General features: G+C 46.3%; 2 non-coding genes and 1 pseudogene across 2 annotated transcripts; all 3 read left to right on the top strand.

The window, feature by feature from the left end:
* The first annotated feature begins 2,068 nt into the window (after nucleotides 1-2,068).
* On the top strand, nucleotides 2,069-2,259 carry LOC130306197 (U2 spliceosomal RNA). The gene has a single exon (XR_008855583.1). It is a non-coding gene; the product is annotated as a U2 spliceosomal RNA (small nuclear RNA).
* Nucleotides 2,260-4,359: 2,100 nt separating this feature from the next.
* On the top strand, nucleotides 4,360-4,550 carry LOC130306198 (U2 spliceosomal RNA). Its single transcript, XR_008855584.1, has one exon. It is a non-coding gene; the product is annotated as a U2 spliceosomal RNA (small nuclear RNA).
* A 2,095-nt stretch (nucleotides 4,551-6,645) lies between these two features.
* LOC130306229 (U2 spliceosomal RNA) lies at nucleotides 6,646-6,824 on the top strand (annotated as a pseudogene).
* Nucleotides 6,825-7,107: the final 283 nt, after the last annotated feature.

The raw sequence follows: 7,107 nt of genomic DNA on the forward strand, positions 1-7,107 counted from the left end.
AGATTCCTACTTTCATTGCTACCTGCTTGCTGGCTAGCCAGCTAGCCAGCCCTGTGGGCCTTGCTGCTGCTGCAGCCAAAAAACAAAAGGTGGTGCTGCTGCTGCTTCTGCTGCTTCTGCTTCTGCTTGTGTCTGGCCGCTGTTGGAGCGTCCAGGCACAGGACTTCTGCTGCTGCTGACTAAATGGCCTCCTTAATTGGATCATTTGAGTAGCCAGCACACCTGTGCAGGTAGGGCATGACATGATAGGCAGCTGCCTTGATAGCGGGTGGGTGCTGAATGTTCCTAATTGACAAAATAAGATTAATGCTTATGAAGAAATATAAAATCTCATCCCTTCCCCAATATCGCGCCACACCCCTACCCCTTAATTCCCTGGTTGAACTTGATGGACATATGTCTTTTTTCGACCGTACTAACTATGTAACTATGTAACATAACATGGGGGGGGGGGGGGGGTCTCCTGGCTGTTCACACAGGTGTGTCATTGCTGTACATTGACCATGCATTGCTTCTGTGGTATTGCAAAGGCAAAGACAAATGCTTCCAGCCATCCATTGCACTAATGGATTGGTCATCAGCTGGCTGTCTATGTCCCGCATCAATATAGACCAAAGTACAGAGGGTTAGGCTATGCTATTGTGCACCTACCTGATGCATCAGAAGGTGCGAGGCCCTTGCTAAATTCTGTGCACAGACTTTGAGATCTATACTTTAGACTGTATCTAAACCTGCTCCAACATGGACTGACATTCTGGCCTACTTTCAGCCGATGCGACTTGTCTGTCGCTGAACAGTCGCTTTTTATGTATTCAGCACCTATGTATAATGTTGTAAAAATGCTCTAGAAGCTAAAGTCGCAGAAATGTCACACATATTTGGCCTGCAACTTTCTGTGCGACAAATTCAGACAGGAAAAATCAGTATAAATCCTTAGAAAATTATCCCCCAGTGTCTCCATCTGCTGGCGGTATTGAATAAGCATTGCTGCACTGATGGGGTATGCATTAGACGAAAAAAAGAAGAAAAAGAAGAATAATACGCCCAGAAAAGAGGCGAAAAGGAGAAAAACGTAAAAAAACGTGAAAAAAAAGTAAGAGGAAGAGAAGGGAAAAAAAGGTGGAAATGGGTTTAAAAGTGATTTCGGCGGAGAAATATATATATATATATATATATATATATATATATATATATACGCGCACACACACACATATATATAAACGTATTCTCCGTTGAAATATTGCAGCCGCTGCTGTGTCCAGGCCCAGGAGCCTTAGCACTGTGCTGTGATGTCACACAATACCACTGACATCACTAGGTGTAAACAACATCTCTCCTTTGCTGTGTATGTGACTATGGAGCTGTTTGGTGATGTCGTCTATTATGGCCTTCATAGAAGCAACAGGAGATTGTTGCATCCATCTAGAACCCTCAGAACTACAGTGCTATGATGTCACTCACTTCCACAGGCCTTGCAGAGTGTAAACAACAACAACCCAGCTTTGTTGTGTATGTAACCATAGGGATTTGTGATGTCACCTAGAACCTTCACAGCAGCGACAGCTTTATGAGGAGCATCAGCACTGCTCTGCCTGAGCAGAACCATCACCGCCATAGGTTGTCAAATAACCCGGGTTTAACCCACACAGGTAAGTCCAATGGGGTGCAGGCATGTCCTCTATGCTTACAGCTTCCCGTGGGTGTTGGTTTGATACCGTTTGGGGACAGCCAAGGAGGCATCTGCAGGCAACAAAGGTAGGTGTGTGCTTGTGTGTGTGTTTCCTATGCAGATCCTAAGCCCAGTGTCACATGCAAGTAGGAGGAGTAAGAAGGGTTCCTGGCAAATCCGGGTTATGGATTGCATTTAAAAAGGCCCCGTGGGAGTGCAATGGGCCCCTGTCTTGCTGCTTAGCAATAATGGTATGGGTTTAGGTTCTGCTGTGTGTACTGGTGGTTGACTGCCCCCCAGCCCAGAGTGTGCATGGAAAATTGTCTGGCAGCCTCCCTGACAGCAAGCAGTGATAGTGCCCATGAAGGGCACCTTGTTGGGCCCGCCCCTTTCACGGTTATCGCTTCTCGGCCTTTTGGCTAAGATCAAGTGTAGTATCTGTTCTTATCAGTTTAATATCTGATACGTCCCCTATCTGGGGACCATATATTAAATGGATTTTTGAGAACGGGGGCCGATTTCGAAGCTTGCTTCCGTCGCCCTATGCATTGACCCGATATGGCAGTATCTTCGGGTACAGTGCACCACCCCCTTACAGGGTTAAAAAGAAAGATTCCTACTTTCATTGCTACCTGCTTGCTGGCTAGCCAGCTAGCCAGCCCTGTGGGCCTTGCTGCTGCTGCAGCCAAAAAACAAAAGGTGGTGCTGCTGCTGCTTCTGCTGCTTCTGCTTCTGCTTGTGTCTGGCCGCTGTTGGAGCGTCCAGGCACAGGACTTCTGCTGCTGCTGACTAAATGGCCTCCTTAATTGGATCATTTGAGTAGCCAGCACACCTGTGCAGGTAGGGCATGACATGATAGGCAGCTGCCTTGATAGCGGGTGGGTGCTGAATGTTCCTAATTGACAAAATAAGATTAATGCTTATGAAGAAATATAAAATCTCATCCCTTCCCCAATATCGCGCCACACCCCTACCCCTTAATTCCCTGGTTGAACTTGATGGACATATGTCTTTTTTCGACCGTACTAACTATGTAACTATGTAACATAACATGGGGGGGGGGGGGGGGGTCTCCTGGCTGTTCACACAGGTGTGTCATTGCTGTACATTGACCATGCATTGCTTCTGTGGTATTGCAAAGGCAAAGACAAATGCTTCCAGCCATCCATTGCACTAATGGATTGGTCATCAGCTGGCTGTCTATGTCCCGCATCAATATAGACCAAAGTACAGAGGGTTAGGCTATGCTATTGTGCACCTACCTGATGCATCAGAAGGTGCGAGGCCCTTGCTAAATTCTGTGCACAGACTTTGAGATCTATACTTTAGACTGTATCTAAACCTGCTCCAACATGGACTGACATTCTGGCCTACTTTCAGCCGATGCGACTTGTCTGTCGCTGAACAGTCGCTTTTTATGTATTCAGCACCTATGTATAATGTTGTAAAAATGCTCTAGAAGCTAAAGTCGCAGAAATGTCACACATATTTGGCCTGCAACTTTCTGTGCGACAAATTCAGACAGGAAAAATCAGTATAAATCCTTAGAAAATTATCCCCCAGTGTCTCCATCTGCTGGCGGTATTGAATAAGCATTGCTGCACTGATGGGGTATGCATTAGACGAAAAAAAAGAAGAAAAAGAAGAATAATACGCCCAGAAAAGAGGCGAAAAGGAGAAAAACGTAAAAAAACGTGAAAAAAAAGTAAGAGGAAGAGAAGGGAAAAAAAGGTGGAAATGGGTTTAAAAGTGATTTCGGCGGAGAAATATATATATATATATATATATATATATATATATATATATATATATATATACGCGCACACACACACATATATATAAACGTATTCTCCGTTGAGATATTGCAGCCGCTGCTGTGTCCAGGCCCAGGAGCCTTAGCACTGTGCTGTGATGTCACTCAATACCACTGACATCACTAGGTGTAAACAACATCTCTCCTTTGCTGTGTATGTGACTATGGAGCTGTTTGGTGATGTCGTCTATTATGGCCTTCATAGAAGCAACAGGAGATTGTTGCATCCATCTAGAACCCTCAGAACTACAGTGCTATGATGTCACTCACTTCCACAGGCCTTGCAGACTGTAAACAACAACAACCCAGCTTTGTTGTGTATGTAACCATAGGGATTTGTGATGTCACCTAGAACCTTCACAGCAGCGACAGCTTTATGAGGAGCATCAGCACTGCTCTGCCTGAGCAGAACCATCACCGCCATAGGTTGTCAAATAACCCGGGTTTAACCCACACAGGTAAGTCCAATGGGGTGCAGGCATGTCCTCTATGCTTACAGCTTCCCGTGGGTGTTGGTTTGATACCGTTTGGGGACAGCCAAGGAGGCATCTGCAGGCAACAAAGGTAGGTGTGTGCTTGTGTGTGTGTTTCCTATGCAGATCCTAAGCCCAGTGTCACATGCAAGTAGGAGGAGTAAGAAGGGTTCCTGGCAAGTCCGGGTTATGGATTGCATTTAAAAAGGCCCCGTGGGAGTGCAATGGGCCCCTGTCTTGCTGCTTAGCAATAATGGTATGGGTTTAGGTTCTGCTGTGTGTACTGGTGGTTGACTGCCCCCCAGCCCAGAGTGTGCATGGAAAATTGTCTGGCAGCCTCCCTGACAGCAAGCAGTGATAGTGCCCATGAAGGGCACCTTGTTGGGCCCGCCCCTTTCACGGTTATCGCTTCTCGGCCTTTTGGCTAAGATCAAGTGTAGTATCTGTTCTTATCAGTTTAATATCTGATACGTCCCCTATCTGGGGACCATATATTAAATGGATTTTTGAGAACGGGGGCCGATTTCGAAGCTTGCTTCCGTCGCCCTATGCATTGACCCGATATGGCAGTATCTTCGGGTACAGTGCACCACCCCCTTACAGGGTTAAAAAGAAAGATTCCTACTTTCATTGCTACCTGCTTGCTGGCTAGCCAGCTAGCCAGCCCTGTGGGCCTTGCTGCTGCTGCAGCCAAAAAACAAAAGGTGGTGCTGCTGCTGCTTCTGCTGCTTCTGCTTCTGCTTGTGTCTGGCCGCTGTTGGAGCGTCCAGGCACAGGACTTCTGCTGCTGCTGACTAAATGGCCTCCTTAATTGGATCATTTGAGTAGCCAGCACACCTGTGCAGGTAGGGCATGACATGATAGGCAGCTGCCTTGATAGCGGGTGGGTGCTGAATGTTCCTAATTGACAAAATAAGATTAATGCTTATGAAGAAATATAAAATCTCATCCCTTCCCCAATATCGCGCCACACCCCTACCCCTTAATTCCCTGGTTGAACTTGATGGACATATGTCTTTTTTCGACCGTACTAACTATGTAACTATGTAACATAACATGGGGGGGGGAGGGGGGGGGGTCTCCTGGCTGTTCACACAGGTGTGTCATTGCTGTACATTGACCATGCATTGCTTCTGTGGTATTGCAAAGGCAAAGACAAATGCTTCCAGCCATCCATTGCACTAATGGATTGGTCATCAGCTGGCTGTCTATGTCCCGCATCAATATAGACCAAAGTACAGAGGGTTAGGCTATGCTATTGTGCACCTACCTGATGCATCAGAAGGTGCGAGGCCCTTGCTAAATTCTGTGCACAGACTTTGAGATCTATACTTTAGACTGTATCTAAACCTGCTCCAACATGGACTGACATTCTGGCCTACTTTCAGCCGATGCGACTTGTCTGTCGCTGAACAGTCGCTTTTTATGTATTCAGCACCTATGTATAATGTTGTAAAAATGCTCTAGAAGCTAAAGTCGCAGAAATGTCACACATATTTGGCCTGCAACTTTCTGTGCGACAAATTCAGACAGGAAAAATCAGTATAAATCCTTAGAAAATTATCCCCCAGTGTCTCCATCTGCTGGCGGTATTGAATAAGCATTGCTGCACTGATGGGGTATGCATTAGACGAAAAAAAAGAAGAAAAAGAAGAATAATACGCCCAGAAAAGAGGCGAAAAGGAGAAAAACGTAAAAAAACGTGAAAAAAAAGTAAGAGGAAGAGAAGGGAAAAAAAGGTGGAAATGGGTTTAAAAGTGATTTCGGCGGAGAAATATATATATATATATATATATATATATATATATATATATATACGCGCACACACACACATATATATAAACGTATTCTCTGTTGAGATATTGCAGCCGCTGCTGTGTCCAGGCCCAGGAGCCTTAGCACTGTGCTGTGATGTCACTCAATACCACTGACATCACTAGGTGTAAACAACATCTCTCCTTTGCTGTGTATGTGACTATGGAGCTGTTTGGTGATGTCGTCTATTATGGCCTTCATAGAAGCAACAGGAGATTGTTGCATCCATCTAGAACCCTCAGAACTACAGTGCTATGATGTCACTCACTTCCACAGGCCTTGCAGAGTGTAAACAACAACAACCCAGCTTTGTTGTGTATGTAACCATAGGGATTTGTGATGTCACCTAGAACCTTCACAGCAGCGACAGCTTTATGAGGAGCATCAGCACTGCTCTGCCTGAGCAGAACCATCACCGCCATAGGTTGTCAAATAACCCGGGTTTAACCCACACAGGTAAGTCCAATGGGGTGCAGGCATGTCCTCTATGCTTACAGCTTCCCGTGGGTGTTGGTTTGATACCGTTTGAGGACAGCCAAGGAGGCATCTGCAGGCAACAAAGGTAGGTGTGTGCTTGTGTGTGTGTTTCCTATGCAGATCCTAAGCCCAGTGTCACATGCAAGTAGGAGGAGTAAGAAGGGTTCCTGGCAAATCCGGGTTATGGATTGCATTTAAAAAGGCCCCGTGGGAGTGCAATGGGCCCCTGTCTTGCTGCTTAGCAATAATGGTATGGGTTTAGGTTCTGCTGTGTGTACTGGTGGTTGACTGCCCCCCAGCCCAGAGTGTGCATGGAAAATTGTCTGGCAGCCTCCCTGACAGCAAGCAGTGATAGTGCCCATGAAGGGCACCTTGTTGGGCCCGCCCCTTTCACGGTTATCGCTTCTCGGCCTTTTGGCTAAGATCAAGTGTAGTATCTGTTCTTATCAGTTTAATATTTAATACTTACCTGGCAGGGGAGATACCATGATCGCTACGGTCTGAAGAACTCCAAGCATTGTGGTAGAGATTTTGCGTAGTACGATTGCAGTACTTTTCGTTCTTATTAGAACCGCATTTCTCTAGAGCATACCACCTGAAGATCGTCTCCTGCCTGCCTCGGAACATCTGAAGAAGGAGAAGATCTTGAAGACTGCAGCTCCGGAAGAAGCCGACGAAGAACCTGGAAGAAGGGAATCGGCGGTGAATTCCGGAACAGCGGCGAAGAGGAAGGCGGCGCAGAATCTTTTCGAAGAAACTCGCTGCCTCTGGAGAAGGATTTGCATAGCTCCTCCCACCGGGACCGGATCTGCATAGCTCCTCCCACCCGGGAAAGAAGACTTTGCGAAGCCTCTCTCCAC

The sequence above is a fragment of the Hyla sarda genome, unplaced genomic scaffold, assembly GCF_029499605.1.
Source record: "Hyla sarda isolate aHylSar1 unplaced genomic scaffold, aHylSar1.hap1 scaffold_1359, whole genome shotgun sequence".
NCBI classification, from domain to species: Eukaryota; Metazoa; Chordata; class Amphibia; order Anura; family Hylidae; genus Hyla; species Hyla sarda.